The sequence below is a fragment of the Pristiophorus japonicus genome, chromosome 5, assembly GCF_044704955.1.
Source record: "Pristiophorus japonicus isolate sPriJap1 chromosome 5, sPriJap1.hap1, whole genome shotgun sequence".
Lineage (NCBI taxonomy): Eukaryota > Metazoa > Chordata > Chondrichthyes > Pristiophoridae > Pristiophorus > Pristiophorus japonicus.
Window position 1 is genome coordinate 54,011,358 of NC_091981.1, and position 20,764 is coordinate 54,032,121.

The window sequence follows — 20,764 nt, forward strand, 5'->3', positions numbered from 1 at the left end:
TTCTTTCCTGCGCTATTCTTCCAAGGATTTTTACAATCCCTTCTCCAGTGCCCACTCTTTCCGCACCCGAAGCAGGTATGTTTTGTATCGGAGGAGTTGCCCCCCTCGTGGCGCCATTCCCTCTTGTCTTGGTTCGGTCGGATTTCGTGAACCCTTCCCTTTTGTGGGTGCTCATCTGTCCCTCTGCCATTTCTGTAAGCTAGGGTTAGTTGCCTAAGTACTCCCTGTTCGGTGGCTTGGGGATCTCTTGGGTTGAACCAGGCCTCAGCCTTGGTTCTTATTCTAGGCAAAATGTTAGCTACAAGGGTTCGGAGCCAGTGTGCTAATTCGTCCGGGTCTAAGTAATCTCTGTATATGTCCCCACAACAGGCGCTCTTGTACACAGGCCACAGTCGGTCTGCGAAAGCCTGTGGGGTTTCTCCTGTGAGCTGCACTGTTTTCTCTACTCTAGGGAAGGGACTCCCGTCATTGCAGCCCATAGCTTCTAAAATGTCCTTTTGGACTGCAGCAAGTGTTTCCTGTCCTCTTTTGCTCTCAGTAGAGAGGGAAACATAGAAACATAGAAACATAGAAAATAGGTGCAGGATTAGGCCATTCGGCCCTTCGAGTCTGCACCACCATTCAATATGATCATGGCTGGTCATACACCTCAGTAACCCTTTCCTGCTTTCTCTCCATACCCCTTGATCCCTTTAGCCGTAAGGGCCATATCTAACTCCCTCTTGAATATATCCAATGAACTGGCATCAACGACTCTCTGCGGCAGGGAATTCCACAGGTTAACAACTCTCTGAGTGAAGAAGTTTCTCCTCATCTCAATCCTAAATGGCCTACCCCTTATCCTAAGACTGTGTCTCCTGGTTCTGGACTTTCCCAACATCGGGAACATTCTTCCTGCATCTAACCTGTCCCGTCCCGTCAGAATCTTATACGTTTCTATGAGATCCCCTCTCATCCTTCTAAACTCCAGTATATAAAGGCCCAGTTGATTCAGTCTCATCTCATATGTCAGTCCAGCCATCCCTGGAATCAGTCTGGTGAACCTTCGCTGCACTCCCTCAATAGCAAGAACGTCCTTCCTCAGATTAGGAGACCAAAACTGAACACAATATTCCAGGTGAGGCCTCACCAAGGCCCTGTACAATTGCAGTAAGACCTCCCTGCTTCTATACTCAAATCCCCTAGCTATGAAGGCCGACATGCCATTTGCCTTCTTCACTGCCTGCTGTACCTGCATGCCAACTTTCAATGACTGATGTACCATGACACCCAGGTTTCGTTGCACCTCTCCTTTTCCTAATCTGCCGCCATTTAGATAATATTCTGCCTTCATGTTTTTGCCACCAAAGTGGATAACCTCACACTTATCCACATTATACTGCATCTGCCATGCATTTGCCCACTCACCTAACCTGTCTAAGTCACTCTGCAGCTTCTTAGTGTCCCCCTCACAGCTCACACCGCCACCCAGTTTAGTGCCATCTGGAAACTTGGAGATATTACCCTCAATTCCTTCATCCAAATCATTAATGTATATTGTGAAGAGCTGGGGTCCCAGCACTGAGCCCTGCGGTACTCCAAGAGTTACTGCCTCCCATTCCGAAAAGGACCCATTTATCCCGACTCTCCACTTCCTGCCTGTCAACCAATTCTCTATCCACGCCAGTACATTACCCCCAATACCATGAGCCTTGATCTTGTACACCAATCTCTTATGTGGTACCTTGTCAAAGGCATTTTGAAAGTCCAAATACACCACATCCACTGGTTTTCCCTTGTCTACTCTACTAGTTACATCCTCAAAAAATTCTAGAAGATTGGTCAAACATGATTTCCCTTTCATAAATCCATGCTGACTTGGACCGATCCTGTTACCGCTTTCCAAATGTGCTGCTATTTCATCCTTAATAATAGATTCCAACATTTTCCCCACCGCTGGTACAGTTTGCTGTTTAGGGATAGGAGAAGCATCTTTGCCATTTCGGCATCATCGCACCCATTAATATCCCCTGCTGTTCCACTTCCACAAAGTGAACCGAGGTGTTTCCCTTTGGAGTTAGCTTTTCCAGGTGGCTTATCATAACCCTAAGCTGGTGGGGAGTGTGGGGGACCACAAACTGACTTTCCAGGGGCCCTTGACCCCTGTCAAGGGTGGGCAGGCCAAACTTCTGTTGCTGGACCGGGTACATTGGCCCTGGTTCTGCCTCTCCCTGTTCTGGCTCGCCTCCCTCTCTTCCCTGCTGCCAGGCCGAGCTGAAACTCGGTGCTACAGGTTGTGGTGGTTCACTATCCATGTCCGCCCCGCAACTGATTTGTTGCTGGCAGGGACCGTGGTCTCCCGATTCAAACCCATTAGTGCTAGCTACATTATACGCTGCTTGCACATCTTTTAATCTTTCCTGGGGCTCTTTTACTTGTAGAGTGAGGCGAGTGCTTTCCTCCCTCAGAGACTTTTCATTATTTTTGGCCTCTGTAACCTGACATTGAAAATAGTCCTGGCTATTTTGAAACCTTTCCATTATCTGGGTCCTTTCCTGTTTTAGCTTACGGAGTTCTCCTGATAAATCTTTCTTCTGACATAACCCTTTTCTGGTAGTTCTCTCCGCATTCCCATAACTCTGCCCGTAATGTTTCATTCATTCTGTCTAGGAGCTGGACCTGTCGTTGTAGACAGACCAACCAAATTGCCTTCTCTATTGCTTCTTTGTGATCTTTGCTTGCTGTCCACTGGGCTGCAGCGTCAGCTGGACGCTCAGCGCGCAATAGACTAAACATTCACTTTCTTATACACATAGGAGGAAATCCTCTCTTCCATTTTGGTTCTTTGCCCCAAACCAGCACTCTCCACATCACACCCCTGTACCAGACCATTTTGTAAGGGGGTGGTCTCTATGAGGGGGTCAGGGTCCCTTCTGACTAACTTGAGCAGTTCGAATCGCTCCCACTCCCTTGGGTTCTATACTCTGGATTTATTTGAGGGGTGTGACAAATGTGTAAAGGACACTGGTTTGATGCAAAAGAACTTTGATTTTATTACAGTCAAAGTAATACAAGCTTATTACTCTAGTAAGAAAAATACAAGGCCAAACTTATAATCACTCAAATAAAGAACAATACAAGGAAAGGTACAAGGTCAAACTTATAATCACTCTAATAAAGAACAATACACTACACATTCAAAGGGGGTTACAGTAAAATTATACCTCCCACCTCCCAATACCTAATTCTATCTAGGTTGGACTCCAGGGCAGGCAGGGACTATGCTTAGCAATCCTTTTGACAGTTAACGGTAGATTGCGGTTGTTTTTCCCTTGATACCACGTTGAATGTGGTCAGTCGCTGCCACGATGGTGATGTTCTTCCTTCCTTCAGGACTTCAGGACTTCGAGGCTGGAGAAGTTAGTTTACAACTGTCGTGTTGGTTTCTCTCCTTGTCTTGATGACATACTTGCAGTATAGCACCTGGTGTAGTATGGCACCTGAGGTAGTAGCAGCCTTGTAGCTACCTAGCAACCACCTAACCTCTGTTGAAAACAGGGGCCAGTTATACGATTTCAGTGTTCTCATCTTGCCGCCAAATCTGTTCAAAATCCTTTGTATAATTTTGCCGTGCTTGGCTCTTCTTTGTAATATTTTGGTGGGCTCGTTAAAAGTTGATATGTTTTGGGTGAGTTGATGTTCAAAAACTGTTTCCTGATGGAAATATTAGTTTGGTAATTGCAATATCCTTTTGTGCTTAGTCTTTCGCATACAGGCTGGATTGGGCCTCTTTGTGATGTATATGCTGAAATGATTGTCCAGACCCATGTTGATGGGTAGCTACCTCTGGGGGGTGATTTTGTGATATTAATGTCTTTTATGGGGGAAGGATTTTTGAATACTCATCCCTCCAGACAGGTTAACTTAGTCCTCACACCCAGGTAGCTTCACTTAATTAGATTGTCTCTTGCTAGTTCCGTAGGTCCGCCCACAGCCTTGAGTTTGTCTTTTAAAATCCAAAATTCTATTAAAGTTTGTAGTTTCTTCCATCAGCACTTTAGAGTTCCAAACTTTTTGCTAGATGGTCCCAAATTAAATTTTGTTTCGAATGAACCCAAACACGGGGGGGGGGGGGGGGGGGGTGGTTTCTTCTGAATTTTGCATCCCTTCAGAGCCATGTCTCTGTAATCTCAAATACATCATATCCGTTAACAGCTATCTGCGCAGTCAATTCATCCACCTTATTATGACTGCTCCTCGCATTGAGACTCAGAGCCTTCAGGCTTCTTTTTTTAACACTCTTTTTCCTTTTAGAATTATGTTGTAAAGTGACCCTTTTTGATTTTTGCCCTTGATTTCTCTGCCCTCTACTCTTGCTTTTCTTCTTCCTACCTTTTGCTTTTGCCCCCTTTTTACTTCTCTCTGCCTTCCTGCATACATTCCCATCCTCCAGTCTTTTTAGTTTAACCCCTCCCCAACAGCACTAGCAAATACTCTGCCTAGGACATTGATTCCGGTCCTGCCCAGGTGCAGACCGTCCGGTTTGTACTGGCCCCACCTCCCCCAGAACCAGTTCCAATATCCCAGGAATTTGAATCCCTCCCCCTTGCTCCATTCCTCAAGCCATGTATTCATCTGAGCTATCCTGCAATTCCTATTCTGACTAGCATGTGGCACTGATAGCCACTGGTATCCTGAGATTACTACCTTTGAGGTCTTACTTTTTAATTTAACTCCTAGCTTCCGAAATTCAGCTTGTAGGACCTCATCCCGTTTTTTACATATATCGTTGGTATCTATATGTACCACGACAGTTGGCTGTTCACCTTCCCACTCCAGAATGCGCTGCAGCCGTTCTGTGACATCCTTGATCCTTGCACCAAGGAGGCAACATACCATCCTGGAGTCTTGTTTGCGGCCGCAGAAATGCCTATCTATTCCCCTTACAATAGAAGCCCCTATCATAATAGCTCTCCCTCTTTTTTTCCTGCCCTCCTGTGCAGTAGAGCCACCCCTGGTTCCATGGACTTGGCTGCTGCTGCCTTCCCCTGATGAGCCATCTCCCCCAACAGTACCCAAAGTGGTGTATCTGTTTTGGAGGGAGATGACCGCAGGGGACACCTGCACTACTGTTCTGTCTGATGGTCATCCATTCCCTATCTGGCTGTGTAATCTTTACCTGCGGTGTGACCAACTGACTAAACATGCTATTCATGACATCCTCAACATCAAGGATGCTGCACAGTGAATCCATTCGTAGCTTCCGTGCCGCAATGCGGTCTGTCAGGAGCTGCAGTTGGATACACTTTCTGCACATGTAGTCATCAGGGATGCTGGAAGCGTCCCTGTCTTCCCACATAACACAGGAGGAGCTGGGCTCTCCTTGCCATGATTTAACCCTTAAATGAACCTAATTAACCGAGGGGGCTAATCAAGTAGCTCCATGCTGGCATTGTGGAGGGAATCACAGGGCTCACCAGTGCTGTTTTAAAGACTATGTGTGTAAAGGCTGCAACACAAAGGGCCACCTCCAGTGAATGTGTAAGAGAAATATGACTCACTGTGTCGATGAAGAGTCTGCAGATGGCCATGAATCCAGCACGGATTATGAAACGATAGGCAGAGAGGCAGTTCAGCTCCACGATGAGGTATATAGCATGTTTACCTGCACCACCGAATGTTCTCCGTTGAGGATGGAAGTCGAGATAAACGGTGTTCCAGTCTTCATGGGAGTGGACACGGTGGCGAGCCAGTCAGTAATGAATCAAAAAGCCTTTGAGAGGCTATGGGACAATCAAGCTGAATGACCCAAGTTGGTCCCGATTCAGGCAAAGCTGCACACCTACACCAATTAACTTATCCCAGTCGTTGGTAGTGCGAATGTAAAGATGCTCCATGGTGGCACGGTGCAAAAGTTATCCCTGTCGATTTTTGCAGGTGATGGGCCAACGCTACTTGGAAGAAGGTGGATAGAGAAGATCCATTGAAAGTTGGAAGACTTCATCCCTCCAGCGATCAACGTCCTCCGCGCTCGGAGGCAAATAAAGCCCGCACTTGAGAATGGACCCGGCACCAGAGAGCAGACCAGCACAGCACCCGAGGCACAGACCGCTCAGCACGATTGCGTGGAGGTGATCCAGCTGAGACAACCCTGAATGCACCTTCCAGGCTCCAGTGGCAGGACTCCGGAGGAAGAAAATCAGATCCAAAGGCGACTTCCCAGCTTCGATGGCAGAACCCGGGGAGAAGAGGATCACAACAGTCGACATCATGGATGGAGGAAATATGGCGCTCAAACCGAGGTGATGCGCTGAAGAAAAAGATAGCGGCGGCCAGACCACGAGGTGCAGTGCTGATGGAGCAACACGTGGCACCAAATGGAGAAGAGGATTGGGGTAAAGAAAGCAAGGCTCTCTTAAAGGAGGCCTGCAACCCACCACACTTAAAGGGACAGTTCCACATTTTCAAACAATGTAAGAGCAACTGTGAGTTAGATGTAAAATGTGCAATTGATGATCAGCATTGTGTACATGCAATAAGCAAAGAAAAGACGCGCAATCGGGATTGGAGCTACAGGTTATTTACAATGAGTAATGAAACGTTGTGCAATGTGGGATTCCAGGCAAGCAAGTCAGCAGTTCCCTGTGCACAGCGAGACGATAGCTCCTCAGGGTGCAGCAGCGACCCAGGGCGCAAAGAAAGGACAGGGAGGTCACAGGCATCTGTGAACCTACGCGATGCTAGGAGCAACGGCAACAGCCCTGAGAGCAGGCAACTTGACCCAACCGGGTTCCCACTGCCAGCACTGGGCACCGCGCCACCACCAGGCTGCCTGGACACCACCCAGCAGTTCTGGAACTAGCTTGTCCTTACGCACCAGTTACCGATCCCCAGTACGTATCGATAATGTATCTCACCAGTCTAACGTATTTGCCTCACAACTGAACCACAAATCTAATGCAAACCTTTTTTTTCTCGACTTGAATGTATATGAATATAATGAGCCTCCGGCATAATCTATATGTCGGGGGGGAGAGAATGGAGTGGTCAGGGACACACACAAACTGGATCCACCAGCACTCTAATGCCAACAAAACACCAACCACTCACCCAAGATTGAAACTACCCACCAAGGGTCAACCAGATAGAGCTAAGTCCAGAGCACAGTCAATGCATGAAGGCAATTTGCACTCAAGGCTTGGGGGAGAGTGATGTCATATATCCTACATGGTTACTGCTTGCACTATTACAAGGTGTGCCAGAAGAGGGCACTGCAGTGGGAAACTTGCAGGTTACCTGTATAGGTGTGCCTGGCCTAGTATAAAAGGCAGGCCACCATGTGTGATCCTCACTCTTAATAAAGGACTAAGGTCACAGTAGTCCAAGTACAATACATTGCCTCGTGGAGTCATTATCTGAGCATCTAAAGACATAACAAGGTTGGGGTCTCCTTCCCACCCTCTTCGGCCGTCTCCCAGGTGTGGTTTGCTGCAATCCACTGGGACCCGCAGCCTCAGACTGTACCCCATAAAATGTTGCGTCGATTGTATCGCTCAGCAAAGGGCTTGGTGTCCTCAGGGGCTTCACCGGCTCCAAGTGTAATGTAACCATCTCATTATTGGGGTCTTCCTGCTGTCCTTCATAGTCCAGCTCATCCTCGTCCTGATGTTGATGAAGAATATCTGGACTGACAGCTTCCTGATCATGCTCTGCTTCTACTTCTGCTCCAGCTTCTGTCTCTTCCTGATGCGCAACATCTGCAAAACATAACAGAGCAGATGTTTGGTTAGCAGCGGGGGAGGGGGCAGGGGGGGCAGGGTGACATGAGTACAGGGGTCACACAGCGCAGGCTCTTTTCAAAGACCACGATGCCAACTCAGACTGTGCAATTTGCTGGGATTACCCTCTCTCGGTAACCTGGGCCCAGTGTCCACATTGGTGGTTGATCTTCTCTTGTGAGATTTAATGATATCAGCGATCCTCTGATCCACGGCTGTTAGTTGCAGCCTATTTGGCGCACCTCCTCCAGTTTTTGACCTTTCTCGGCTGATCTGTGACACTTTCCTCAGCAAAGATGAAAATAGAACTTTTTAAGAGAGGGTCCTTCTGCTGTGGTAGCCATGCACAACACACACACACACACACACACACTCACACAGACACACACACACGTATTAGTCACATTTACAAACGTAATTGCAATGCCAAGTTCCTGCCATTTCTTTTTGATCTGTGTACCACTTCTCAGGGTCATGGCCATTGCATTAAACTCTTCTGCAACTTGGTCTCAAAGCTTTGCTGATAGAGAGGGTTTCAGTTTATTTTGTCCCATTCTTCCTTTGTTCTCAAGCACATCCCATCTCCTCTTCTGCTAGAAATCTCTTGGCCCTTCCCCCTCCTCCTTTTCTTTCTCCTTCCCCTTCCCTTTGTCCTTCTCCTTGTCCTTCTCCTTCTCCTTCCTCTTCCCTTGGATCCATCTTTTGCAGCTAAACATTAAATGTCCAGATCCAGCTCCGATCCTGATGTGTTCTCACGAGCTGCTGATCCAGACCAGGAAGTTCACTGTGGATGCGCGAAAACACCTGTCACGTGGAAAAAGTTTTTATTCCAGTGCATGCTCACTGACTTTTCGACGCACATTTGAAGCTCCACCCCCAGATTTAACTTCGGGTACCGCAGCGCCAAAATTAACTTTTATTTTGGTGAAAGTTGTACTTTTTTTTCGGCGCAATCGGGCACAAAAAAATCATCCATACATCCTCTAGGGGGCGAAAAATCGGCAAAAAGGAAAATAGAGCCCCATGTCAGTGAACCTGAGGCGGAGGTTCAGTGGCCACTGATGGAACTCATTACTGCACAACATGGAAAGCATAATAAATACTCCCACCTGACACCTGGTTACTTTCCTAAGGCAAATGCTGTTGCTGGTGCATTCAGCACAGATTTAGGTTGCTAGAGGTAAGAAGTGTTTTCAGCAAATTTGGGAACCACTGTTGTAATGTATGTACATAAGAGGTCATCACCATCGTCCAGGCTTGCATGTCCACGCAGAAAAGCACGAAGCAGATATCACAACAAACCAGGAACTCCACGGCAAGTACTGTGTACAAAATTGAATTGACGGCCGGCCGAGCTGCACATGGCAGGGCCTACTCGACAGCATCTGCAAGACCGGGAGCCGCTTAAAGTTTGCCATCGAGGGCCTACTCGACTGCATATGCGAGAATGGGAGCCACTCAAAGCCCGCCATCGGGTGCAAATCCGAGCTCAACGTGTTGGCTTTGCAGGGGCAATCACCGACCCCATCAGTGCCGCTTCAGGCAGTATGTATGCACATGGTGTGCAAAGACGGGGCATCTTCAGCGGACGTGTCTGCAGCGGAGAAGGTGAGCTGCGACACACCACGTGGATGATGATCAATTCAGCGTGAATCTGGCGATGCAGCCCGAGGCATTTAAGAATTCCAAGGAGGAAACATAGAAACATAGAAAATAGGTGCAGGAGTAGGCGATTCGGCCCTTCGAGCCTGCACCACCATTCAATATGATCATGGCTGATCATGCAACTTCAGTATCCCATTCCTGCTTTCTCTTCATACCCCTTGATCCCTTTAGCCGTAAGGGCCACATCTAACTCCCTTTTGAATATATCTAATGAACTGGCCTCAACAACTTTCTGTGGTAGAGAAGTCCACAGGTTCTCTGAGTGAAGAAGTTTCTCCTCATCTCGGTCCTAAATGGCATACCCTTTATCCTTAGACTCTGACCACTGGTTCTGGACTTCCCCAACATCGGGAACATTCTTCCTGCATCTAACCTGTCCAATCCCGTCAGAATTTTATATGTTTCAATGAGATCCCCTCTCATTCTTCTAAATTCCAGTGAATATAAGCCTAGTCGATCCAGTCTTTCTTCATATGTCAGTCCTGCCATCCCGGGAATCAGACTGGTGAACCTTTGCTGCACTCCCTCAATAGCAATAATGTCCTTCCTCAGATTAGGAGACCAAAACTGTACACAATATTCAAGGTGTGGCCTCACCAAGGCCCTGTACAACTGCAGTAAGACCTCCCTACTCCTATACTCAAATCCTCTCGCTACGAAGGCCAACTTCACTGCCTGCTGTACCTGCATGCCAACATTCAATGACTGATGTACCATGACACCCAGGTCTCATTGCACCTCCCCTTTTCCTAATCTGTCACCAGGAAGTGTATAGCGTACATGCGTTCCTTACAAAGAGCCAACCGATAATGATGGTGCTCCTCATCCTCGCTCTCCCGCTCCCTGACTGCGACTGATGGGCCTCTTGTTGGCTGTGGCATTTGCATATAAATAACGGCGAGCATCATTAGCCTCACCATTATTTTGACAGCTAATTATGGGCCAACGTGACATAAGAACATAAGAACATAAGAATTAGGAACAGGAGCAGGCCATCTAGCCCCTCGAGCCTGCTCCGCCATTCAATAAGATCATGGCTGATCTGGTCGTGGACTCAGCTCCACTTACCCGCCCTCTCCCCGTAAGCCTTAATTCCCTTATTGCTTAAAAATCTATCCGTCTTTGACTTGAAAACATTCAATGAACTAGCCTCAACTGCTTCCTTGGGCAGAGAATTCCACAGATTCACAACCCTCTGGGAGAAGAAATTCTTTCTCAACTCAGTTTTAAATTGGCTCCTCCGTATTTTGAGGCTGTGCCCCCTAGTTCTAGTCTCCCCCACCAATGGAAACAACCTCTCTGCCTCTATCTTGTCTATCCCTTTCATGATTTTAAATGTTTCTATAAGATCACCCCTCAGCCTTCTGAACTCCAAGGAGTAAAGACCCAGTCTACTCAATCTATCATCATAAGGTAACCCCCTCATTTCTCGAATCAGCCTAGTGAATCATCTCTGTACCCCTTCCAAAGCTAGTATATCCTTCCTTAAGTAAGGTGACCAAAACTGCACGCAGTACTCCAGGTGCGGCCTTACCAATACCTTATACAGTTGCAGCAACACCTCCCTGCTTTTGTACTCCATCCCTTTCGCAATGAAGGCCAACATTCCATTTGCCTTCCTGATTACCTGCTGCACCTGCAAACTAACCTTTTGGGATTCATGCACAAGGACCCACAGGTCCCTCTGCACCACAGCATGTTGTAATTTCTCCCCATTCAAATAATATTCCCTTTTACTGTTTTTTTCCCCAAGGTGGATGACCTCACACTTTCTGACATTGTATTCCATCTGCCAAACATTAGCCCATTCGCTTAACCTATCCAAATCTCCTTGCAGCCTCTCTGAATCCTCTACACAACCCGCTTTCCCACTAATCTTTGTGTCATCTGCAAATTTTGTTGCACTACACTCTGTCCCCTCTTCCAGATCATCTATGTATATTGTAAACAGTTGTGGTCCCAGTACCGATCCCTGTGGCACACCACTAACCATTGGTTTCCAACCGGAAAAGGACCCATTTATCCCGACTCTCTGCTTTCTGTTCGCCAGCCAATTCTCTATCCATGCTAATACATTTCCTCTGATTCCGCGTACCTTTATCTTCTGCAGTAACCTTTTGTGTGGCACCTTATCGAGTGCCTTTTGGAAATCTAAATATACCACATCCATCGGTACACCTCTATCCACCATGCTCGTTATATCCTCAAAGAATTCCAGTAAGTTAGTTAAACATGATTTCCCTTTCATGAATCCATGCTGCGTCTGCTTGATTGCACTATTCCTATCCAGATGTCCTGCTATTTCTTCCTTAATGATAGTTTCAAGCATTTTCCCCACTACAGATGTTAAACTAACCGGCCTTTTGCCTGCCCCCTTTTTTAAACAGAGGCGTTACATTAGCTGCTCTCCAATCCGCTGGTACCTCCCCAGAGTCCAGAGAATTTTGGTAGATTATAACAAATGCATCTGCTATAATTTCCGCCATCTCTTTTAATACCCTGGGATGCATTTCATCAGGACCAGGAGACTTGTCTACCTTCAGTCCCATTAGTCTGTCCAGCACTACCTCCCTAGTGATAGTGATCATCTCAATGTCCTCCCTTCCCACGTTCCTATGACCAGCAATTTTTGGCATGGTTTTTGTGTCTTCCACTGTGAAGACGGAAGCAAAATAATTGTTTCAGGTCTCAGCCATTTCCACATTTCCCATTATTAAATCCCCCTTTTCATCTTCTAAGGGACCAACATTTACTTTAGTCACTCTTTTCCGTTTTATATATCTGTAAAAGCTTTTACTATCTGTTTTTATGTTTTGCGCAAGTTTACCTTCGTAATCTATCTTCCCTTTCTTTATTGCTTTTTTAGTCATTCTTTGCTGTTGCTTAAAATTTTCCCAATCCTCTACTTTCCCACTAACCTTGGCCACCTTATACGCATTGGTCTTTGATTTGATACTTTCCTTTATTTCCTTGGTTATCCATGGCTGGTTATCTCTTCTCTTGCTGCCCTTCTTTTTCACTGGAATATATTTTTGTTGCGCATTATGAAAGAGCTCCTTAAAAGTCCTCCAGTGTTCCTCAATTGTGCCACCGTTTAGTCCTTGTTTCCAGTCTACTTTAGCCAACTCTGCCCTCATCCCACTGTAGTCCCCTTTGTTTAAGCATAGTACGCTCGTTTCTGACACAACTTCCTCATCCTCAATCTGTATTACAAATTCAACCATATTGTGATCACTCATTCCGAGAGGATCTTTTACGAGGAGATCGTTTATTTTTCCTGACTCGTTACACAGATCCAAAATGGCTTGCTCCCTTGTAGGCTCTGTTACATACTGTTCTAAGAAACAATCCCGTATGCATTCTATGAATTCCTCCTCCAGGCTACCCCCTGCGATTTGATTTGACCAATCGATATGTAGGTTAAAATCCCCCATGACTACTGCCATTCCTTTTTCACATGCCTCCATTATTCCCTTGATTATTGCCCGCCCCACCATGAAGTTATTATTTGGGGGCCCATAAACTACGCCGACCAGTGACTTTTTCCCCTTACTATCTCTAATCTCCACCCACAATGATTCAACATTTTGTTCATTGGAGCCAATATCATCCCTCACAACTGCCCTGATATCATCCTTTATTAACAGAGCTACCCCACCTCCTTTCCCTTCTTGCCTATCTTTCTGAATTGTCAGTTACCCCTGTATGTTTAATTCCCAGTCTTGGCCACCTTGCAACCATGTTTCTGTAATGGCCACCAAATCATACCCATTTGTAATGATTTGTGCCGTCAACTCATTTACTTTATTTCGAATGCTGTGTGCATTTAGGTAGAGTGTTTTCATCCTAGTTTTTAAACCATGATTTTTAGTTTTGACCCCTCCTGCAGCCCTTTTATATTCAGTGGCCCTTTTTGTTTCTTGCCTTTGGTTTCTCTGCCCTCCACTTTTACTCATCTCTTTTCTGTCTTTTGTTTTTGTCTCCTTTTTGTTTCCCTCTGTCTCCCTGTATTGGTTCCCATCCCCCTGCCATATTAGTTTAACTCCTCACCAACTGCACTAGCAAACACTCCCCCTAGGACATTAGTTCCGTTCCTGCCCAAGTGCAGACCGTCCGGTTTGTACTGGTCCCACCTCCCCCAGAACCTGTTCCAATGCCCCACGAATTTGAATCCCTCCCTGCTGCACCACTGCTCAAGCCACGTATTCATCTGTGCTATCCTGCGATTCCTACTCTGACTAGCACGTGGCACTGGTAGGAATCCCGAGATTACTACTTTTGAGGTCCTACTTTTTAATTTAACTCCTAGCTCCTTAAATTCGTCTCGTAGGACCTTATCCCTTTTTTTACCTATGTCGTTGGTACCAATGTGCACCACAACAACTGGCTGTTCTCCCTCCCTTTTCAGAATGTCCTGCACTCGCTCGGAGACATCCTTGACCCTTGCACCAGGGAGGCAACATACCATCCTGGAGTCTCGATTGTGGCCGCAGAAACGCCTATCTATTCCTCTTATGATTGAATCCCCTATCACTATCGCTCTCCCATTCTTTTTTATGCCCTCCTGTACAACAGAGCCAGCTACGGTGCCATGAACTTGGCTGCTGTTGCTCTCCCCTAATGAGTCATCTCCCTCAACAGCACTCAAAACAGGGGGATGACCAGATGGGACCTGAGAGCCATGTTTGCCACACATGGTCTTCCAGCCATTGTTGTCAGCGACAACGGACCATGTTTCACGAGCCTGGAGTTTTAAGAGTTCATGAAACGCAACGGCATAAAACATATGAGGTCAGCCCCGTTCAAAAACCCATGTCCAATGGTCAAGCGGAGCGGGCAGTTTAAACCATCAAGCAGAACCTGAAACGCGTAACTCACGGTTCCTTGCAGACATGCCTGTCATGCATAATACTCAGTTACAGGACAAGGCCACACATGCTCACTGGGGTTCTCCCTGCGGAACTATTGATGAAGAGAGGCCTCAAAACCAGGCTCTCTCTAGTCCATCTGACCTTAACTATCATGTGGAAACCCGACATCAAAGCCAGCAGTGGTATCACGACCGCGCCGCAGTGTCACGCAACATATCTGTAAATGACACAGTGTATGTACTTAACCATGGTCAAGGGCCCAAGTGGCTCCCGGGCATGTTACGGATAAGGCGGGTAACCGGGTGTATATGGTTAAGCTCAAGAATGGGCAGATGTGCAGGAAACACATTGATCAAACCAAGCTAAGACACACTGACGAACTAGAACAGTTGGAAGAAGACACCGTGAGCTTAGACGACCAGCCAACTGACGTCCAGCCATCAGAAGAACCCACTGTGGTCAACGCCCAGCCCCAAGTTGTGAGAGACTCAGAAAGCACTGGGATTGTACTGAGACGGTCAACCAGGGAGCGAAGTGCTCCGGACCTTCTGAACTTGTAATATGAACTTGTGCCAAGAACTCGGGGGGAGAATGATGTAATGTAGGTACATAAGGTCTGCCCACCAACAGGGTGCACTACCATTGGAGCTGCTAGGGCCCTCGTAGGTACACTCGTGCTGGGCCCAGTGTATAACCTGAACTTCACTTTTGTATCTTCACTTCTGGAAGCCATTAAAGACTGACCAGGTTACACCTGGTCACTGGCTCACAGTACGGAGTTCATTGTATCATTTCATACACCACAACTGTCACCGCATTATTACAATATTATAGTATTAGGCAGTCCCTCGTATCGAGGATGACTTGCTTCCACACCAAAAAGGGATAAGTTCATAGATGTTTCAATGAAGGACCTGACATTCTAGGTCCCGAACTACAGATTGAAGGGTGGAAGATGCCTTTGCGTGGTTTCTTTTAACGTGGGGTGGCCGTTGCACACCAGCCACCACACCGGCTTGACAGAGCTAGGTCTTGATCCAGTGGCAAGGGTTAACCAAGATGACCGGAGACCAAGCTCTGGTGCACGGACCTAGATCGCAATGTGGGTTGGTCTGTGCTGCCCCTGGGGCTTCTCCTCTTCTGGGCCCTGAACCCTCGCCTCTCCTGGGCCCCAATCACGATGCTCCTGGGCCCCGATCTCTCACCGCTCCTCCGCCCCGATCAAAAATGGAGCAGTCAGTAACAGGACATCAATTAGTCTCCTCTTATCATGGAGACATCAAATATGAACATACTGTTATTTGAAACATCAAAATATTAAACTCCAGCCTAGTTGAAGGATTATTAACATCAACAGAAACAAATGGCAACTAACAGAATGAACACGATTCAGTAGGGATGTGAATAACAGCAGCAATAACAGCAGAATCCAAACCCTGTAGTCACTTATGAACTCGCTGGTGTGTCAGCAGGGCATCTGACCTGGAAATTCATCAACGCAATCACACCGGGCAGAAGCCGTTCATCTGCTCAATGTGTGGAAAGGGATTCACTAAGTCACCCCACCTGCTGATTCACCAGCGAGTTCACACTGGGGAGAGACCATTCACCTGCTCAGTTTGTGGGAAGGGATTCACTCATTGCTACAACCTATCACACCATTGACAGATTGCTTCTATTATCTCTACCTGTCATCTATTACATCAGCATGGGTGCCATTTATACTCTCTCACCTTTGTCCTCAGAATCGGAACATGATGAGCCCCAACACCACAGCACCAAGCACATCAGCAGCAGCAACAACAACACCACCAATCTTTTCCTCAACCACCTGATGCTCCACAGGACAGCGATACTCCCAACACAGGGTATACAGACAGAGGATGAGCTTTCTCAACATGACTGAGCAGCAGGGCCAAAAGAGGCTCCAGCTACCGTGGCAGATCATCGCATACATTTGTAATTAGCTGGAACAAGACCTGGTGGACACTCCTTACTAGTGGCTGTCAAGGTCACCAGCACCCTCAACTTTTTTGCTTCAGGCTCCTTCCAGGGATCAGCAATAGACATTCGTGGCATCTCACAGTCGGTCACCCACAGATGCATCACACAGGTCACCGATGCCCTCTTTGACAAGTCAACCAATTATATCAACTTTGCCACCGTTGAAGCCAGTGTTATTGAGCAGGCTTTGCCATTCTGGCTATCTTCCCACGAGTGCAGGGCATCATCGACTGCACACATGTGGCCATCAGGGCACCTCATCATCACCCAGCAGTCTTTGTCAACTGCAAGGGCTTCCACTCCCTCAATGTACAGCTGGTCTGCAACCATAGGAAGATCATCATGCATGTGTGCGCCAGATTCCCTGGCAGCTGTCATGACTCTTTCGTCTTGCGCCAATTCACCCTCTCTCAGCTCTTCACACCTCCAAGCAATCTTTCTGGTTGGCTGCTTGGAGACAAGGGGTAACCACTGAAGACGTAGCTCATGACACCCTTGAGGAGGCCAAGTACTGAGGCCGAGGAGAGATATAATGAAAGCCAGATGTGTCATAGAGCAGACAATAGGCATGCTGAAAATGCACCTTGGATGCCTTGACAGATCTGGAAGAGCCTTCAATGCGCACCAGCCAGGGTCTCCGGTATCACCGTCGTCTGCTGTGCGCTGCACAACATAGTGCAGCAGGGAGGATTAGTGCTGTATGAGGAGCAAGGCTCTGAGCACACAGCCTCTTCAGAGGAGGAACCTGTTGGCCAGATCCCACCAGCACTCGAGCACATTGCTGCCCGGGAGGCCAGGGATAGGCTCATCATGGCCAGATTTACTTAACTTCAGGCATTACACCCATATGGCTGCCATATGCTGCGAAAGGTTCCCACCACCCCACAGCAGCACCATAAAGCATCCCTACAATGACCAAGCCATTCCTTTCACACTGACCACCATTGGTGGAGGTAATGTTATGTCTCACCATTCACTCCCACTCACTAACTCACTTTGAAAGTTTCAGACAAAAATGGCCATGACCGGAAAGTCATGAAAATAAATAGTTTCATCTGTGACATAAGCGCAACGGAAGCTTAACACAAACACTTATTAAAACACCCAAATGCTTACCTTTGTGCATCTACTTGTCTGTCATTTTTCTCCTATAAGGTGCAACCCCTGTGGCTTCAGCAGAGGTACAGACAGCCTGCTCACTTCCCTGTATAAACTCTTTTGGCAGATGTCCTCTGGGTCTTGGAGCCTGTGATGGCCCCGCCAAAGTCTGCTCCTCCTGCGACTGTGCAGAGGCATACGCGGGCATCACGATCCCAGAAGGCAAGTGGGATACTGACTGAGGGAGATGCAATGGGAGAGAAGTGTGAGTGCTTTGAGAGGAGCCCCCACTTCAATGACTCCTCCCACCATCATCCCTCTCCTGGGCCACCCACACTTCCCTGCTAGCAAGCAGCTGGAGAGCACCTTGCTGCACAGCAGTGGGGCCATGAGGACCCAAGTCTCTGTTTACATCCCTCCAATAGAGGAGGTGTATGAGCCTCTGTCATCTGTTGTCATGTGAGTGGCACATTAGCTGCTCCAAGCAGGTGACCATCCTATCCATGGAGGAACCTACAGTCATCATCGCCTGAGACACAGTGGTGCTCCTGTAGATATAGACTCCTCCATTCTCTGCACATTTGCAGACATCGTGGTCACAAAATCTGTCAAAGGCTCCTGCACTTTTTCCTGCATCTCCAGGATCGCCCTGTTTCTGGATGGATGGTCCCCGAGGCTGAGTGTCTGCATATAGCTGAGCAGAGCTGGGAGCATTCTGCGCCCTCTGGTGAGGACTCTCCACTGCTTTCCCTGTCTCCACCATCTCTTCTTGCTCATTTGTTACTTGTGACACACCAGGTGACAACACTACTCTATCTCGCATGGGACCCACCGAGGTGTGCGTATCTGTACTGGTGCTGGTTATACTTATGCCTGGTGACGATGCACCCTCAGAGGCAGGAGGCTCCTCTGAGGAGTTGCCTTCCTCTTCCTCTTGGACAGTGGTGGGGGCTCTTGATGAATCTGTGAGAGAGTAAAGAGATGAGTTAGATATGTCATATCAAGAATGGGTACAGACACCATTATGCACATGATGAAGATTTACTGGCTGATGATATCAGTCGCCAGATGAGTGACTGCTGTATGCCATGTGGGTATATGAGATGTAATTCTGTAACCAGGTTGTTGAGATGTTCCCCTCTCTCCGTCTCCTACCTCCAGCTGCTCTGCAACTCCTGAGACATCCGGGGTGACCTCCTATGCTGCAGTTAACATGGCCAATGATGAAGGGCCACCTCCAGTTCTCTCCATCTTCCTCTTATTGTGGGCTCTCTTTTTCTGGAAGGAGGGAAAGTAGAAAGGTTTCTACTGAGTGAGAGTGATGGAATGAGTGTGAGGAATGGATGGGTTACATCTGTAGAGGGTGACTATGAGGGAATGAGGTGCCAAGTACTGCGTGCAGTTCTGGTCACCTCATTGCATGAAGGACGTGATTGCATTGGAGAGGGAACAGAGGAGATTTATGAGAATGTTGCCGGGAGTGCAGAATCTGAGCTATGAGGACAGATTAGATAGGCTGGGTTTGTTTTCATTGGAACAGAGGAGGCTGAGGTGTATAAAATTATGAGGGACCTAGATATAGTGGATAGAAAGGACCTATTTCCTTTAGCAGAGGGAGTCAACAATTTAAAGTAATTGGTAGAAGGTTTAGAGGGGATTTGAGGGGAAATTTCTTCACGCAGAGGGTTGTGGGGGTCTGGAATTCACTGCCTGAAAGGCAGAAACCCTCACCACATTTAAAAAGACCTTCGATGTGCACTTGAAGTGCCGTAACCTACAGGGTTACAGACCTAGAGCTGGAAAGTGGGATTAGGCTGGATAGCCTCTTGTTGGCCGGCGCGGACACGATGGGCCGAAATGGCCTCCTTCTGTGCTGTAAACTTCTATGATTCTATGATTGAAAGCCAAATGGCCTCCTTGTGTGGTGTTAGTTGGTATGATTGCATTAGGATGAGGGTGAGTGTGAGGGGTGGTTAGTCAGGTGGGAATGTGACAATGGAGATAGCGAGAGGGATGGGTGGGTGTGCAAGGTATGCTGGTGTGAGTAATGATGTGCAGGGGTAGGGTAGGAAAGGCAGAGTGATGGGGATGTGATGAGAGGCACAGCAGGATGAAGTTGAGTGTGGCTTTGCACTCACCTTTCTTGATCTAATGAGATAATTGAAGCACTTCTGGCACTGCACCCAGGTCCTCCTGACCACATCCCTGCTGTTCATCTCCTCGGCTATCTCGAGCCAGGTTCATTTGGTCTCCTGGGGAGGTCTCTTGCGCCCATCAGAAGGGAAGAGGACCACCCTGTGTGCTCTGACTCCCTGCACAAGCATATCGAAGAGACCTCTGAGAACCTGACTGCAGCCCTCTGCCTCTGTGCAGTCATGTTTTCAAGGCTTAGCAACACCCAACTACTCTAATACAGGGCCTGCACGCTCCTAGAACTTTCAAATGCAATGTGGCCAAGGCTCCTTTAACTATTCAAGCTGGAAATGTGTATTCAGACTCTCACCATTTAATTGGGCTGGGAAATGCGCAGGCGTACCTTAATAGGCCTCATTAAGGGAAACTCATTCTGAGGAGGGGCATGAAGTGAGGAATGGGATCGTGACCCATCGCGTCGACCGCCCACACCTGACCTGCCCAGGTAAACACAATTCCATCCGTTAACTCTGTTTCTCTCTCCATCAGTGGGGATACCGTCACTAACTCAGGCTTATTCAGGTTTTACTATGCATGCCATTAAACTATAGGGCTCAGTAACTCCAGCTTGCTGATGATTATGCTAGTAACACTGTTTAAACTAAAACAAATCAACTGTTTAAACTTAAATAAAAACAACTGAAGGATAGAAATAAAATTGATACGATTAAGACAACTAGGTGGTGTAATGGGTTAGCTCACAGGCCTTACATATGTGAGTAATGGGTTTGATCCAGCTCAGACTGAAATTTCCTATCACTGTTGTCTATAAATGTCCTGTCTGAAATGAGTTTGGCAGTCTCAGACTAGGTTATACTGGTGATTGACACAATTGGCACCAAAATGGAAATTTTGTTTAGGTCACAGCAAGGACTGAGGGTCCTTGTGCATGAAACACAAAAAATGAGAATGCAGGTACAGCAAGTAATCAGGAAGGCAAATGGGGATAGAGTATAAAAGCAGCGAAGTCCTGCTACAACTGTACAGGGTATTGATGAGGTCACACCTGGAGTACTGCGTACAGTTTTGGTCTCCGTATTTAAGGAAGGATATATCATCATCATAGGCAGTCCCTCGGAATCGAGAAAGACTTGCTTCCACTCTTAAAATGAGTCCTGAGGTGGTTGAACAGTTCAATACGAGAACCACAGTCCCTGTCACAGGTGGGACAGATTG